The sequence below is a fragment of the Odocoileus virginianus genome, chromosome 16 (assembly GCF_023699985.2).
Source record: "Odocoileus virginianus isolate 20LAN1187 ecotype Illinois chromosome 16, Ovbor_1.2, whole genome shotgun sequence".
Classification (NCBI taxonomy): Eukaryota; Metazoa; Chordata; class Mammalia; order Artiodactyla; family Cervidae; genus Odocoileus; species Odocoileus virginianus.
The window spans coordinates 10,110,654-10,128,782 of NC_069689.1; the positions used below are offsets into that span (position 1 = coordinate 10,110,654).

At 45.9% G+C, this 18,129-nt stretch overlaps 1 protein-coding gene and 1 long non-coding RNA gene across 15 annotated transcripts in view; one reads left to right on the forward strand and one right to left on the reverse strand.

Annotated features, from left to right (window-relative positions):
- Window positions 1-18,129, reverse strand: part of PPP2R5C (protein phosphatase 2 regulatory subunit B'gamma) — a 135,605-nt gene that overhangs the window by 76,242 nt on the left and 41,234 nt on the right. The window lies entirely within an intron of this gene.
- LOC110150529 (uncharacterized) lies at window positions 5,365-13,773 on the forward strand. Its single transcript, XR_002317779.2, has 4 exons — window positions 5,365-5,397; window positions 5,664-6,065; window positions 9,725-9,830; window positions 12,425-13,773. It is a non-coding gene; the product is annotated as an uncharacterized lncRNA (long non-coding RNA).

Here is an 18,129-nt window from a genome sequence, read left to right on the forward strand (position 1 = left end):
ATAGAGCCTGCGCTGCGTTCCTTTCCGGGTCCAGGAGCCCCGGAAAGCTCTGGTGAATTTTTGGCTGCTCTGATTTACGCAGGTCTGGGCGAACCCTCAGCGGTCGTCAGCCTGAAAGCAGGGCTGAATCAGGACAGACCCTCCAAAGCCACAACTGAGAATCTGTTTACAGTTTCGAGGTGGATCAACCTTATGGGCGATACGCTGGTCTTGGGATCCAAGGGACCAGCGTATAGCTCATAAATCCTCTGCGATTCCACTTGGGAGAACGGCAGATTTCACTGATGTGATATGTTAGGGGGGCTACACATGTGAACTGGCGATAGGAGCCCGAATTAACGGGTGAAGACGCTGCCTCCCTCCTGTGGACAACAGCCAGTTGGGCCTCGGAGAACAAGCGGGAGAGGAGAGGCGCTGTGAAGGCTCACACGGCTGATCTCCACCAGGTCGGGACACGGAGGCTGCCGGCCTCGACGGCAGGCCTGAACGAAGCAGGTGTTTTCTTTACAAAAGTGGAACTTTTTTTTCACGAAATGATACAGAATCTGAGGTCCAGATGACACCCTGCGTACCCTCATTTTGGTTCTGGCTCTTAACAGACAAGAACGCTGAGCAATCAGCTGTGGACAAAATGGAAATGACTCAGCCTGTGAGGAAACACGGCTGGAAGGCACAGTCTGAGGGCCGCAGGGGAGCGGACTGCTGTGGAGCCATGTCTGACTCCCTCCCGCCAAGACCCGTGTGCTCGGGACGGCCCCGCTGCGAGCAGGCTCGAGGCACGGAAGCCATTTAAACACTGCCAAAACTCAACACATTTACAAACATAAAGTCAAAGGTAAGAGGAAAAATCACCTTCCTAAAAAAAAAAAAAAAAAAATTCCACCTTTATGGATGGATTATAAGAGATTCTGAAGCTCTGTTACTTCAGGAAACTAAGGAGCCTGAACTGTGGTGAGTATTCCCGTCCCCCCAGAACCCCAAGTCCAGTGTGGCCCCAGCCCAGCGCCTCTGTGGGCTTTCCGTGGGTTTCCTTCTGGAAGCAGCAAGGAAAGAAAGTCTAAACACAACAATGCTGTGCTTGGAATTTGTAACAAAGGTTCTTCACTTAAAAATAATGTAGGACCTTTTCTCTCCATTCTGTTTTGGGGGCAGGGGAGGACAAATTTCACGTTCCCCTCTCAAGGGTTACAGGACAGGACGTCACGGACAGCCTCCAGCCTGGTGGCTGGCGTCCCAGTAAACGCCAGCACAGAGCTACCGACAGAGCAGCAGGAGAAACTTTATTCCGATTTCTCCTCATGGCGAGCCCGAAACCTCAACTTCCCAGGGCGAAAGGTTGTGAGAAGCTGGTGGATGTATGTTGTGAGGTGAGACTAAAGGATGTCTTTGAGTTTCAGTCTTAAAACCAACTTTTTTGCTGTCCCAAAGCAGAAAGTCTGTCGATATGGTTAGCTTCTAACGATAATGCTTAGAGACACAAATTAATAATATATACCGGCGTGCGTAAGCACACATCCTGTGCTCACCTGGATTCATATAACCCCGACACACCCCCCTCCCACCTTCCGGCTCATATATAATTACAACATTGAATAAAACGACTTTAAAAAAAACTGAGGAAAAATTCACATAACCTACAATTAACAATTTTAAAGTACATAGTTCAGTGGCATTTAGTGCATTCACAGCGTTGTGCAATCACCCCTCTCTGGTTTCAAGACTTCTTCCTCACCCTAGAAGAACTCCCTCCCCCAGCCCCTGGCCACCACTAACCTGCTTTCTGTCTCCCTGGATTTGCCTCTTCTGGAAATATAAAGGAAATTAAAAATGGGCTTTTAAGTTACATAAATTGTCTGAAATATTATGTGGTAATTCCGAATGTAAACAAGGCATAAGTTGGAGATTTGTGGCTTAAAGCGATGTTCTGAAGTTTGATTTCGCAGATCAATAAAATTTCACAAGGAATATTAAAGACTGACATTGGCTTACCACCCTAACTGACAAATAGGAACATTCTTAGAAAAATCATTAAAGACATTTTAATACCAAAAAGGACAATCTTAGACTAAAGGAGAGGCCTGTAAACTGAATTAGTTTAGCTGTGTGAAAACTCCACACTACATCACCTTTATCTCTGCCTGGACAGGCAGAAGCCTTGTCACAGAGCTGCACAGGCCTTTGGAAATGACTATTCCCGGGCCGGCACCGTCAATACACCTGAATCTACATAAACGAAGGAGGGTGCTCCTGGCGGAGCACTTGACCTTCCAAGAAAGGATAACTTAGGGAATGGAATGGATTGCACCCTGCGGGAATCTGTTTGATGGCCAAGACCGACAAGGTCTAAACCTGCCTCAAGACTCAAGAGAAATGGGTGGCAGCCTTGAGGAGACACCAACACGCTGACAATCAGGTGGCTCCACCTCAGCCAGGTGGACGGACGCCAGCCTGGGGTCTGCACAGGCGACTGAGAAGCAGACAGTCAAGGAAACAACCTTTACAAACACAAAAGCTCTACTGGGCAGGCTTCCTGCAACTCGGCCTTTTAAACTGGGGCATGTGATCTGAGGGGGGGCAGGGATGTGTGCACAAGACCACAGGATAAACACGACACACTTCCTGGAATATCCGTCTTAAAAAGCAGTTAAAATCACGTCAAACATCTTTATATTAAACTATGATAATTATAAACAGGATACAAAATTGAAATAGCTTTCTGTAACAAGACCCAAGACTTCAGAGACAAACATTCTGGGGGCTCTTACTAGACCAGAGCTGACTCACTGGAAAAGCCCCTGATGCTGGGAAAGACTGAAGGCAGGAGGAGAAGGGGACGACAGAGGATGAGATGGCTGGATGGCATCCCCAACTCAATGAACATGAGTTTGAGTCAACTCCGGGAGTTGGTGGTGGACAGGGAGGCCTGGTGTGCTGTGGTCCATGGGGTCGCAAAGAGTCGGACGCGACTGAACTGAACTGAACTAGACCAGAACAGGACATGGTCCCAGACTCCCAACAAGAGCAGGTTTCTCCCCCAGTCAGAGGAGCTTCCAGGCAGAGTGTGGAGTGCACTGTCCTGACCTAACCAAGGCTCGCCCAGACAAGACTACTGAGAGAGGCCAGGAGAGCTGACAAACTGGCCCTAAGAACTACGTGGAAATGCAAGGAACCCAGAATACAAAACAGTTTGGACAAAGAAGAACAAAGCTGGAGGACTCCCATTTCCTGATTTTAAAACTTCCAACAGAGCTACAGGAATCAAGACTCTGGTACAGACATATAGAGCAATGGAACAGAATAGAGTCCAGAAATAAATCCTCACATTTACGGTCCACTGATTTTCCACAAGCGTGCCAAGTCCATTCAGTGGGGAAAGAACAGCCCTTTCAATAAATGGCACTGGGAAAACTGGATAGCCACATGCAAGAGAACAAAGGTGGACCCTTACCTAACACCACGCACAAAAATTAACTCAAAGTGGATCAAAGACCAAGTGAAAGAACTAAGGTGGTACAACTTTTCGAGGAAAACACAAGAGTGTATCTCTGGATTAGGCAATGATTTCTCAAAAATGGCACCAAAAATCAAAAGCAACAAGAGACACATTAGATAGACTGGATTGCATCCATATTAAAAACTCTTCTGCTGCAAACAAGAGCATCAAGAAAGTGAAAAGAGAACCCACAGACTGGGGAAGAGTGTCTATAGAGCATGTCTATGCTGAGGGATCGTGATCATAGACACCAGCAGGGTCTGCTCCCTGGAGGCTGGCCACACCTCACCCACCGCGTCAACTCCCCCTCGGCCTCGACCCTCTCCCCCCTCTGCCAGGTCTCCACACTCCCCTCAGTTTTCTGCAGAGGGCTCCCCTCTTGTGCCATCAGGAAGCCCAAAGCCATTTGGCCTCATCTTCTCCAACCTCCTTCTTAAATTTTCCCTCCTGCCCTGGAAATTTCTGCAAACCCTCTCTGCTGAAGACGATGCTGCAATTGGGTTTCCAGCAGATCTGGCTTTGACAGCCTTACCACTCACATGCAAGAAAGGGAGAGGGCTGACCGCACTGTGACGACAGCTGAAATACAGCAAAACTGGTCCACGTGACAAAGTGAAAGGCAACGGGGAAAGGTCAGTTCAACCAGAATTGGACAGTGAGAGCGAGGCCCTGGTTAGGAAGTGGAGGTGACTGAGAGCCTTCCTGCATCCTGGGCTCTGCAGTGAGGTCGTGGACGTCAACGGGCTGGGCCAGAGCTGGCCAAGTGAACCTCTGGTCACGTCTCAAATCCAAGTCCGTGACGGTGGCCTTTCCACACCGTGTTCCAGCTAGTCAGCTAGGAGCACAGCACAGGAACACGGACAGATGGGTAGCCACACATGCCCTCCACGTCAATGCTTTGTCTCCCTTTGACTTTTTTGAATAGGAATATGTTTACAGCGTACACACGCGCGCGTGCACACACACACACGCACAGTGACAACCCGGGCATTTCCCCACCAGAGGCATCAGCTTCTCGCGTGGCTTTGAGGTTCACCGCGTTAAGCAACGGGGGCCCTCCCTTCCTGCGTGACAGCCATGGTCTGCAGCTCAGCCTCCTCACTCCCAGCTCCCTGACGGTCTCCACTTCTGGTCCACAAAGAGATGCTGCTGACTTGACAAAAACCCTTTTCCGGCGTTTCTCTCACCACACCCATCACAGCACACTCCCTGATTTGCTGAACGAGTCACCCCTGGTCCCTGCCAGCGCCAGGGGACCACCGGATGACTTCGGTGAGGCCTCCCTGCCCCCGCCCCACCCGGCCAGACCACTCTCTCCTCCCCGGTGCCAACCTGAAGGCGCCCAGCAGTGCCGACCACCAGGGTGGTGATTTATAAATATTTGTTTGGGAAAGGGAACAAAGCTTTAGGGGGCCAGAAGGCAGAAGGTCACAACTAAATTTTGTTCTCTGTATTCCATCAAGTTTTCCTGCCCATCAAAACAAACCTGGGGGACTAAAAATTTGGGGGTCTTAATTTTAACCTTATCTGGCACAATGAAGGCTGTAGGGCTGCAAAACTACCAATGCTGAATTCAACAAGAGCACGTGCACAGATTTCTCGGAGCAAAGAATGAGGAAGGAAACATCTCAGAGCTTTATGAACATCAGGAAAATGAGTTCACTGGCTTTTAAAGAACTATTTTTAAAATGCAAACATCCTCTCAATTGTATACATCATCCAAAAGCAGTTGTCTTTTCTACTGTTTCCCCTTGGACAAATGCTTACACTACAACAGCCAGTTTTCAGATAAAGAATGTCTCTCCTCCCTACCGCCTTGAAAGCTCCAAATTCTATTACAATAGAACAATATATCTTACTTTGTTCTAAATTCTAAGATCACTCATGAGGAATCTTTAGCAGTAGTAAGTTTATGTTCAGCATTGAAATACTCTTGTTAGCTATGGTGAAAACACAGCTTGACATATATCTCTTGGGATGTGCAAGGTCCTTGGACCAAGTGGAAAGCAGTCCCGGAGACTGTGTTTCATCAACAGGTGCTTCCAGGTTATGCTAAGGGCAAGCGGATGCGCTTTAAGGCTCCACTCAGTTAATTTCATCCATACCCACAAACCCCCGAGGCACGGCCCTTACCTTCAAGACCCAGAATCTGCATCTCTTGCTTTTCTAGATGACACCATAAGATCAACTAACCTGCTTCCAGCTGCACGGCACTCGACACCCCTGTGAGCAGCTGAGGGCAGAAAGCACCGCGCTGCCAGATCTCTGTGATAAAGGGGCTGAGAGAGCAGCAGTGTGCACATCAGAGGGGTGTGGGCCCGGATCGTGACTCAGAAAACCCAGGAGCTCGTCCTTCTGACCTCGGGCAAGTCCGGGAACCTCTCTGCTTTGGCTTCCACAACTGTAAAAGTGGGACTAATAAAACCTGTTTGCTGCCTTGTAGGAGAGAGAGGATGGTTAATGAACACCTGCAAGGTGCTCTGAAGATGAAAAAGGTTCCTGGGCGCTAATGACAGACAACCACAGCCTCCACCGGCCTCTGGGTATCACACAGGAGGATGAACTGCCCTGAGTAAGCTGGCCTTCCTAAACAATTTCTCTCTAGGCCATACAATTTCAAAAAGCCCTGCAAGAAATGGATGATGGCAGTGCTTGGTATACCAGACAGGATGCAGGGCCACGCACTGGGATGGCCAACGCCCGAGCTGCATCAGCCCTGGCGCTGCCCTGCCTCAGTTCTGCAGACTCCTAACCCGTCTAAATATTTATCTGGGTGGCATGTCTGAGTTACTATGGATGTCACAGTCAAGACGAGTAACTGGCTGAAAAGTCCCTGTTTCCTGGCAAAGAACACATTACTGAATATGCTTCTTAAATGTCCCTTTATATTTTTTTTAACATTGATGTAGTGTTACAATTATAATCCTGGTTTAGCTTACATTTCACTTAAGGGCTCTCCTCCTTTTTTAAAATGAAGAAAGGCTCAAATAAGTATGTGATTAAGCCAATATACTAAACAACAAGACTAGAGACTGAACTAAGTTGGTATTTGGCTTTAAAGACACATGTGAGCACATACACGTGCGTACACTCCCAAAAGGTGTTTTCCCAATCCAGGTAGATGGGACAATCATGTTTATTTAATTGGGTACTGACAGCTGCAACGCATATCAAATTAAATGCCAAAATTCAAGATCAATATTTGAAAATTTATATTTAAGTGGTGCACAAAACTTAGAAGTGAAAAATCCAGAATTCATATCCACTGACACTTTATTATTTGAATAAGAAAAGTCAACCCAAGGAAAGTTACATGCCTTAGAAAAGGTCAGTTTCAAGATCTGACGGCCTCATCTGAAGAATAAATGAGACAAAATAAGAAAGGGGTGCTCAAGGGGAAGAAGCAGGCAGAGAGGAAGAAGATAAGCAAAAAGACTTCAGGACTTTGCAAGTTTAACTTTGGCTTAAAGTGTAAACTTAAGTTAACCTTTGTTTAAGATGAATAATGCTTCTTCAATAAAATGTCACTTGTGACTTTATTGCAAAGAGATAATGTTTTAAAATTTATTAAAGTCATTAAAAAAAGAAAAAACCAAAAAACCAGTCACTCAAGTTTTCTACCAGCATAGCATTTCTCTTAAGGATAAAAGGAGCAATCTGCTTATTCTCATCACGGGCTTCTGTCCTCAGGGACAGGAGGCTAGAATTTGAATCTCAGCTCTTTTCTTTCAATTCCCTTGAAAAACAAGTAATTTAATCAAACACATTTAAAAATATAGCACATTCACAGACTCAGGAAGGTCTGGAGACAAGTCAGGGACCCCAGTCACCCCGTAAGACACACGGTTAGGCCTTAGCCTTGAATCCGATAGCTCGACTGCGGCATGACTGGGTCTAATTTAGGAAGGGGGTCCACTAAACTGACAAGACCCCAGTGTTTTCAACATCTAGGAAAATATTCTAAAAAGCAGGCAAAGGAGGGTCAGTGGTGTTCTCTCAGGTAAGATGACTCCGGGGGACCAGGCCTCAAGCAGAGAGAAGGGGTCACGTTTCCAGCCGGGAGGTGTGGGAGAGGCAGCCCAGCTCCAGCCAGATGGGCCTCGTCGCCCACTGCCTGGCCAGGTCTGCTCGCGGACACTCCCTCTGGACCTCTGCACAACGGGCACGGGGCCTCTGTGCCGCCTGGCTGTGTGCTGCCAGCGCCCGGGATCGCCCCTGGGACGGCCCGGGCACCAGGCAGACACTCCACTCGCTGCAGCCTCCTGCCAGACGCCCACCTTGTCCCAGGGTTTAAACCGAATCCGCAGAGAAGTGCGGGACCGCACTTTAAGAGCTTGTGTGGTGTATGTATACACAGCGCAATTCAGGATACTACAATATCACATTTAGCTAAGAGCATCAGGAATTAGTTCACAAAGCTATCAACACGTTAAAACCTTGTATAAGGTTTAGTTTTCCCAAACTACTGTCATGCTAGCTTTTTTGTCTTAAGAAAAAAAAAAAACCCCAGGGAATTCCCTGGTGGTCCAGCCGTCAGGACTGGGCACTTTCACTGCCGAGGGCCGGGGTTCAATCTCTGGTCGGAGAATCCACAAGCCGCGAGGTGCCGGGAAAAAAAAAAAATCCGCAAAAAAACAGAAAACAAAAAATACTATATACTTCCAGTCAGTAGATAAATCCACATTTACATTACTTAGTGTGAATACACACACACACACACACACACACACACACACACACAAACGTGTAAAATGATATACAGCAAACTCCAAACAATTTGCTCTGAGATGCCAGAGAAGGTAGGAGACTCATTTTGGGGATAAGGCTAGGGATAATTTTAGTTTTATTTCCAATTCAAAAAAAATTTCAAAGTGGCTATATTCACATATGGATTTTTAAAAAGATCAGAAAAAGATAAAAGGGAGCCAAGTAATGCCAAAAGAGAAGGCCAGTCCTGGGGTGACTCCACTACCCACAAGCTGGGCACAGTTATTGGCTCCCACTGTGGCCTGGGAGACCTATATACATTATTAGCTAACTAGTTAATCTGGAAATTTTTTTGTGTTAAGAGAAGAGGAGAAAAAAATACAGAGGCTTGGTAAAAACAGGGTCCAGCAAGTCCAGCTCATGCTACAGAGCTTTCCTGGGCCGAGGGTTTTCAATTGTTTTTGGTGTCAGAATCAGGTCCTCTAAAAACAGTCTGGAGGACCCTGAAGAGTGTGGATCACATAGATTCTGCTTACTGATACCAGATTAGAGAGGGTTTAAAACTGTACTGACTGATTCACTTAAGGTAACAGGCTCATTTCATGTTAGCTGAAATATTATCATGACAATAACTGTATTAAAAAATAGCAAGAAAAAAATAGCAAGAAAAGTGACACTGTTTTATATTTTTGCTTATCTCTTTATAAAGTTTGACTTAATAGAAGACAGGTAGACCTGCATTTCTGCTTCTATACTGTTGTCTGATACGCTATTTTGGTTGAAGTATACAAAAAAGCAGCCCAGCCTTCAACCACATGTTTAGCTGGAAAAGGGAGGTATTTCAATGACTTTAAAAAAAACTGTGGTTATTCCTCTTTGAGTCTATGCTAATGTTCAATAAGCGGTAGTTTCTGAAAGCTTAGCTGCAACGTGGAATCTGAAACCATACTGATGACGTTTCAGTGACATCAAACTCCGTGGTGTGTCCTGCACTTTGAATGTCTCTCCTGCCCACGCATGTTTGCAGCATCTCTGAACGTGTTGGTGTGCAGTCATGCAGCTCTTCCGTCATTCAGATCAAGAAGCCCCGTTTGTTAGTATCATAAGTCTTCAGCACTGGGAGCTGTCAAGCTCACGCTGGCAGTTTCCCAAAATTCAAACTTTTGCTTACAACTTCGAATTTTATCATGGGCAACTAATAGTGTCACTGTTGTTCCCTGAACTGACAGAACTCCTTCATTCCTTTTCAAGAATGGGCTTCTCTGGTGGTTCAGCTAGTAAAGAACCCGCCTGCAATGCGGGAGACCTGGCTCTGATCCCTGGGTTGGGAAGATCCCCTGGAGGAGGGAAAGGCTACCCACTCCAGTATTCTGACCTGGAGGATTCCATGGACTGTATAGTCCATGGGTTCGCAAAGAGTCCGACGCGACTGAGCGCCTTTCACTTTCACTTCACTTTCGAGAAAGCATGTGTCAAATATTCAGGTTTTACTAACCCAATATGTCTGTCTCTTCTTCTTTCAAGTAAAATAATGTTCCTGAAAAAAGTGGCCAGTTCAGCTTGCAACTCACACAACTGTGCAGTGTCCCTGGAGACCATCTCAGCACCGCAGCGTGCCTGCGGTCGCCAGGTGAGCGGTCACCCGCAGAATGGTATTAAAAGGTGTGTGAGCAAAGGCTGAGAGCTAGTGAAACTAACCATTTCCTGCTTCATCAAGGGTAGTCCTGGGTCAGACTCGTGTGACTTGGGGGGCTGCGTGGTGTCTCCAGCTGGACACCACGGCCTGCTCCGCGAAAGGAGCTATTTCACCCACCGCTGCCTTTGCACCATCAGGGCAAGTGGCCACACAGCGAAAGAGGCAAAAAGAAAGGCCGTCGTATTCTTGAGAAAGGGCGTCCCTGGTGGCTCAGAGGGTAGAAGAATCTGCCTACGATACTGAAGACCACTGTGACCTTGCAGCTCCCTTGGAAGTATCTCAGGGACTCCAGGGGCCCACAGGCCACTGCCTTATGCAGACACTGAGGACACCTTCCGAGCTGTGAATACGACGTTGTCATATGCCACCCCTGGAGAAGCCTGGCCTACTACCAGAAGGAGGGAAGAACAACTTCTAGTTGTATACATGCCAAAATGGTCTACAAACATACACAGCGCCTCCCCCGTCCCCACCTCTTCCTCCTCCTTGAAGCTCCCAAGCATAAAGGACCAGCAATTTAGGAAAACTGGGCTTGTTCCTTAGGAAACATGACTATTCTCATAACTTTATAAGGTGAACTACCGTAATAGAACGCATTGCCAGTGAATAACACAAGCAGACAAAAATTCAAACGAAGTTCACATGCATGAATGACAAAGCGGAGACTGAAAAGGTCAATCAAACAGGTGTAACAACTAAAGTTCTGTTAGAAATACTACAATATTAAAACTTGAAACAGTAAGGTATAAGGTTATAGTTTGGATCTCAGCTGGTTCAAATACTATCTTTTTTTTTTGGCGGGGGGGGGGGGGGGGGGGGGGGGGGGGGGGGCCGCGGTGCATGGCATGTGGATTGGCCAAAAAATTTCTTTGTTTTTTTTCCATAAGATGCTTCTTGTAGCACTTAGTTGTCTTTTACTTCATTTGAAACAATTTCATTAAATTGTATTGTGACAGATGTCATATCAGCATGAGTTAAAAAAAAACCTGAACATCAAAACTGGTGGATTGTGTAGCCATTTGTAGCAGCCATTGAAGATGGAAGAAAAAAAAGCAACATTTTCAGCATATTATGCTTTATTATTTCAAGAAAGGTAAAAACGGCAACTGAAATGCAAAAAAAAAGATTTGTGCAGTGTATGGAGAAGGTGCTGTGACTGGTGGAATATGTCAAAAGCGGTTTGTGAAGTTTCGTGTTGGAGGTTTCTCGCTGGACAATGCTCCTCGGTCAGGTAGACCAGTTGAAGTTGATACTGATCAAATTGAGAAATTAATTGAGAACAATCAATGTTATATGCCACAGGAGATAGCCGACATACTCAAAATATCCAAATCAAGCACTGAAAATCATTTGCACCAGCTTGGTTATGTTAATTGCTTTGATATTTGGGTTCCATGTAAGTAAAGGGTGGGGGGAACCTTGACCATATTTCCTTATGTGACTCTGCTTAAACATCACAAAAAATGTTCTGTTTTTAAAACAAATTGTGACAGGTGATGAAAAGTGGATGCTGTGTAATAATGTGGAGTGGAAGAGTTCGCAGGGCAAGTGAAATGAGCCACCATGAACCACCCCAAAGGCACCGGTCTTCATTCAAAGAAAGTGATGTTGTGTACATGGTGGAATTGGAAGGGAGTCCTCTAGTATGAGCTCCTTCTGGAAAACCAAATGATGGATTCCAACAGGTATTGCTCCCCGTGAGACTAACTGAACGCAGCACTTGACACGAAAAGTGTCTGGAATTAGTCAATAGAAAATGCATCTTTGTCTTCCATGAGGATAACGCAACAAGACTACACGTCGCTGTGACGATCAGGCAAAAATTGTTACAGCTTGGCTGGAGTTCTGATTCACCGGCCGTGTTAACCAGACACTGCACCTTTGGATGTTCTGTTTATTTCAACCTTTACAAAATTCTCTTAATGGGAAAAATTTCAATTCCCTGAAAGACTGTAAAAGGCACCTGGAACAGTTTTCTGCTCAAAAAGATAAAAAGTTTTGGGAAGATGGAACTATGAAGTTGCCTGAAAAATGGCAGAAGGCAGTGGAACAAAATGAGTTGTTCAATAAAGTTTGTGGTAAAAATGACAGGTTTATTTTTAACCTGAAAATTGAAGGAACTTTCTAGCCAACCCAATAGTTCCCAGGGACTGAATCTGTGTCCCGTGCATTGGAAGCTCAGAGCCTTAACCACGGGACCACTTAGGGAGGTCCCATTAAATACTATCCTAGTTTAAAAATCCCGACACAAAAAAGGAATTCAGGAATTCTAACATAATGGGATTTGACCATATGACAGTAAACTTTTGGAAGTCAAATTACTAAAGCATCAGAAAGCAACATCTGCTTTTAAAAAACGAACGGGAAATGACAAGCGAAGTCATCCTATTTGGGACTAACTACAGAAAAAAATCTCTAACTTCTTAAAGGAGAATTCTTCATAAATCTTATGCTAAGCTGGCTTTCTTCAAAAGCGTTAAAATTGGGGTGAGGAGAGGACTGTAGTAAATGCTGATTTCTTGTTACAGGCTGGACCCCTGAGAGCGAGAGGTCTGAATGGGGGTCAGCAGTACACGCTGAACAGAGTGGCTGATGATGATCCGAGGGCCGCCCGGTGAAGCATTTCTGTACACGATCTACAAGCAGAACACGGCGCATACTCCAGGATCATCAGGGATACCGACTTCCTCCAGGTGGTGAAAATTGCAGGAAGAGAGGCTTGGTAAACGGGGGAGGGAGAGAGCAGATAGAGGAAGAGATACAGGCAACTGGCAGAAAAATAACACAAGCTGTGGTTAAGGCGCTGGGCTCTCAATTACCACCGTGACCTAGAAAAGAGATGATAACCGCGGCGACCACGAACACGGCCCATGGTCTCACAGTGCTCCAGGCACCACGCTAAGTGTCTCATATGTATTCACTCATTTAACTAACCCTCATAAAATCCAGAGAGGCAGATCCTTTGACACCTCCCCCCCATCTCTTTCCCATTTCTGGCAGGGAAGTGAGTGAGCTTGCCTGAGATGGCTCAGCTAACCCGCGGTGGGGCGGGGACCTCGGCCCTGTGACTTCTGAACCCCTGCCTTTAACCACTGAGCACCCCGCCTGTCAAGTTCAGAGGGAACTTTGCTTTTACCTGAGAGTGTGCTTTATACTGTTACATTTTAAAAGACCAATAAAAATGCCAATAAACATTAAAAAAAAAAAAGGTGCACACTCAGCAAAACACTGTTGGGTAAGATGGTGCGGCTGTCTCTGCAGCCTCCACGAGTCAGAAACCAGGGGACCCACCCACGAGGCACAGGGCTACAGGGTCTCAACCCCACCACCCGAGATGACCAAGCCCCTGCCTTCCCATTTCACCACCGGCCACTCATTTGTTAGTAAGGGAGTGAAACGAAAAACAGAAGAAAGGCCGAAACTTCAATAGGAAAGACCATTGCTCACTACTTAGGAAACAATTTCTAAGTAATTACATGTCCTTTGCACATTTTTTTCTAAAGCGGAACATTTTAAAGACTTTTCAAACATTATGAAGACGTTTAAACCTACACGGAAGGCGAATACTTGCATTCACCTTGTATACCTATATACCCACTTCCCTAGAGTCAACAGCCAGGGATATGAGCATATTTGCTCTACAGTTACTTTTCTCTTCGTTGTTGGAAGTAAGGTGCAGAGATCATGATACTTCACCCATATTTAAATACTTCCATCTGCAATTCCTAAGGATGAGGAAAGTTCCTACAAATCAGAATCCCTTTAAAACTAACAGTAACTCCATAGAAAATTCCACATCACTCTACTCAACTTTCCCCAATAGCCACATGAATGTCTTCTGCAGGTTTGATTTTGTTTTGTCTTTAGAACAAAGATCTGATAGTCACTCACTATGTTCGACTGTTACATCTCTTGTGTTTTTCTTTTCAACTAGAAGGGTTTTTGATTTATGAATAATTCAAGGGCCTAAAACAAAACCAGACTTTTCTGGCTGTTGTAGTTTGTCCTTGCACATGTGAACCAATGTCTCTCCAAGATGAATAAGCAAGACTTTTCCTTAAGTACATTAGTGAGAAAAACTAGCCCAGTCTTGGGAGTTTTCCGCATCCTTGATGGTCCTTTTCCATCTGACAGAGAAGAGGAGGTGAGGTGGGCCTTGTCTGGAAGCAGACGGGGGAAGATGAGGCAGGGTTCTGCGTGCCGCTGCCTGCACTGGCCTGAGCCAGTTTCTGCATGGCCAGGACGCAAGCTGATGGAAGGGTGCCTTGTCCTATCTGATCACTTGGAAATCCAGAGCCCCACCAAAGATTGCTCTAGTTGGGTCTCCAAAAAAGGCCAAAAGGAAATACCAGAAGATGATACACGTGGCTGTTTCCTCTGGGACAGCCACCAGCAGTGGTCTGGGGCGCGGAGCTGGCGGAGGGGCAGGTCGCTGGACTTGGGACGTACAGGCTGCTGACCTTGAGTGTCAAGGACGTCGCAGCCGCCTCCCAGGCAGCAGTGCTGGAAGGAACAAGTCAGTGTTCACAAAAGCTCGTCACATCTGGCAGGTCACTGTTGGCCTGGGGGAGAACCGCCCTGTGGGGCCACCTGACGTATGGAAATGGAGTGAGGTGCACCCCAAACGCTGTGCCTGGGAGGACTCGGACCGTTCCTAGATGCAAAACACCCTTTTTCCTGGCTACTGACCATACCTCCTAATTCTTCTACATAATTAGCATCTTTTAATGAAAAAAAATATGATCAGTTCAGAGAAAACTAATTAACAAAAGGTGCGCGGGCTTTACATAAACACACACCGCCCCTCAGAGAGCTCTTTGTTACTCTGTTAGGTTCCTCGCTGGCAGGAATTACGGAGAGGCTTTACGGAGAGGCTCACTCCAGCTAGCTTTCAAGGTGTCCTTCTAAAAAGTCGCTTCACAGAGAGGGACAGCTGTGCAGTAAGCACCCGGGGTCTGGTTCTCTCTCTCTGGAGAGAGAGTGGCTGGTGTGGTCTTTTGAGGGGGGCTTGCATTTTCGGTGAAGGAAATGGCAACCCACTCCAGTACTCTTGCCTGGAAAATCCCATGGACTGAGGAGCCTGGTAGGCTACAGTCCATGGAGTCGCAAAGAGTCGGACATGACTGAGCGACTTTACTTACTTACTTACTTCATTTTTGGTAGTCACAGACCCGATTTCCTTCCTAATCCTGGGGGATGAGGACAGTGCGGGGCAGCCGCCCTCACGACGTTTACAGACTTCAGTCACGAAGGAGCGGCCCACGCCTGCGAGCCTGTGTACACAGCGGGGCTCAGCGGCACGGGCTAAGTCATCAGGTGGGCTGAGGCAGAAAGGAAGCCCTGGGCCTTGACCTCCACACTGCCCCGGATCATTCTCCTCCAAGTTTCTATCGGAAAGGTAAAAACCTTTCCTTGAATCGGTGACTCAGGAATACTTGTGAGAAGACAAACTTTTCCGACAATCAAACTTCCATTCCCCAAGAAAAAGGGGTCTACACAAAAAGAACAATTCGCTCCCCAGCCCCCCACCAGGCCTCGGCGACCCATCAGTCTTTCAGAGACTGGACTCGCTGACCAACCCCCAGATCAGAGCACGAAATGGCTTTCCTGAGGCCGGAATAAAAGCCAGCTGGACCCAGATGGAGAGCAGGTCTTCCTCTCTGACCATCAGCATCTTTTTTGGCACGACTATTCTTGCCTTAAACCTGGCTCTGGAAGTGACAAGACACCTTACTGTGCTTAACCGGCAATTAAAATTCAAGGAATGGTCTTGACTGGTGGCGGGGTTGGGGGTTGGGGGAGGCAAACTATGTCCCAAGGGCCAAATCTGGCCAGCCCGCTGTTTTTGTAAATAAAGCTTTATTGGAACATGGTCATTCCTATCTGTGGCTGCTTTCTCGACCAAAAACATTGACTCTCCAGCTTTTCCTGAAAGAGTCTGTCGATCCCAGTCTAGAACTGTGCTGTCCAATACAATAGCCACTAGACACGTGTCTGTTTAAATGTCAAATAGCCAAAACAAAATAAAATTAACCACTCCGCTTCTCAGCGCACTAGCCACATTCTGAGGGCTCAGCAGTCACCTGTGACCGAGGGCAGCTGTGGTGGACAGCACAGAGGACATTCCCGCCGCCACAGACAGTTCTCCTGGCCGGCCCTGGGAGGACAGGATTTAAGTCATCAAGCTAAACTTACAGCCACCAAGTTCCAGGTGACACCTCTCCTTCTCCAGACAGAAAAGTTTAAGCTAAGTTTCAACAGCACGTTCCTGTCACACTTCTTAGGACATGCTAATTCACTACATTAACCACAAACTCTAGGCTACATAATAGGAGATGAGTGTCAAGCCAACTGGGGTTACTAACCAGTTCAGGAACTGTGTTGTTTATGGACCGTAAGCTCTGAAAGCTGGGCTGCGGTGCTTGCTTCATACTCTGAATTAGGAACCTGCTTGGCACAAGGTGATAGGGACTCAAGTATTTGCAAAATGAATGAAGAAATGAATCCTAGGTCCCAAAACTCATCCATCGAAGGCCAGTGAAACAGATGGATATTGATAAGATGCTGGGGGAAAAAAAACTGCTATTTCTACAATCCTGTGGCAAAAGGTTCTACAAACAGCTAAACTTTCTATTTTAAAATGAATTGCTGTTCTTTTCCCTCTGTGGGGACGACCCCTCTTCTCTAAATGCATGGGGGAGTGGAGTCGGAGGTGAGCCCCAGGGCTGCCGGGCCCCCTCCCGGCCCCAGGAGGCATCAGGCCCCCTGCTCGCTCGCTTTCCCACACCTTCCCAGACTCAGCTCCTGGGCGCCTCCTGCCCCGGGGCCCCTGTGTGGGTCCCTCCACTAAACCATCGAGGCCTCTGGGGAAGGACCCTCAGCAGTGGACACGCAGAGGAGATGCTAAGTGGAGGTGAAATTGATCAAGACTCTAAAAGCCAATAAAGTAAACCACTCATGAATATGCTTGCTCTCAAAAGTCCTTATGAGTAAATCAAGTGTTTTTCAAGTTTTAACTAGTTCACTGTTTGAACCAGAAGTTAAGTTTTACTACCGGTTATTCCTTGTTAAAAACTCAAGTCTCTTGTAGGTGAGTACACTTCACTACTTTTCCCCTCACAATTAGAGAACAACCAACAGTTCAACCAAGAGCAAAAACAAAACAAACAAAAAAAACCCCCAAAACCCAGATTGATCAGAGTAAAGTCTTAGAATTAAAAAAAAAACAAAAACAATGTGGTATAAGATATAAAATCAAATATTCCAGTTTGTAATAAATTCATAGCTCAAAAAAAAGATGTACATTAAACTCAAACTAAAAAAAAATCTGCTATTTATTAGAAGATACCTTCAAAGTTTAAAAATAAACATTTTATGTGCAATAAAATTTTCTTATTGCTAACTCAATCAGTCCCTGTTTAAGAACTTAAATGGAAACACAATCATTTTGTTTTAGGCCGTTTGGCTCCTGCAGCTAAAACACCTGAGTGCTGTGGTCAACATTTGCTCTTTCCTGGTTGCACTGCAGAACAAAGTGACCTACAGGTTGGTCACTGTGGACGTTAATTGACACCAGCTTCATTACAGAGGGTTTGGAGAGAAAAGGCAACCCCTATCTTATTCCAACAGACTGGGCATTCATGTAGTTTTATCTTCCTTCCCTGGGTACACCCTAGGATCTGAAAAATCTTGCCTGGCATTTTAGTCATACAGACTATTAGCCACCTGGAGATCTTGCCCCCACCCTTCCTTAGCACGGGTCCTGACAGTTAAAACTGTTCTGTTAGGACAGAGCTGTGATATTTATATACATTTTAAAGTGATTTGATGAAGCTTGCTTAACTATCATTTTCTATTTCACCCAATTAAGAACAAAAAATTTGTATAAGACACATTTTTAAATGTTTAAGAAAAAGTATATGATTATCCTGATACCCATGTTTTAATATAACTATTAATTACCGTGGTAATTGTGTGTTTAAGCTAAATTCTGTATACATTTTAAGCTAGATTCTGAATTCAAATTTTGTATAAATTACGACTGGCAAACTGTAATTATTGAAAGTGATCTATACACACATTGAAAACTTGCCGCCACTTAAAATTTTAAGGAAAATGTCAATATAGAGCCTAATTAAGTGCAAAGTGTCTCCTACTATCCCACAAAAAGGCTAACAGCTCAGAAATTATGACCCACAATGGATTTCAGTATTTCAAAGCACAAGTGTATTTC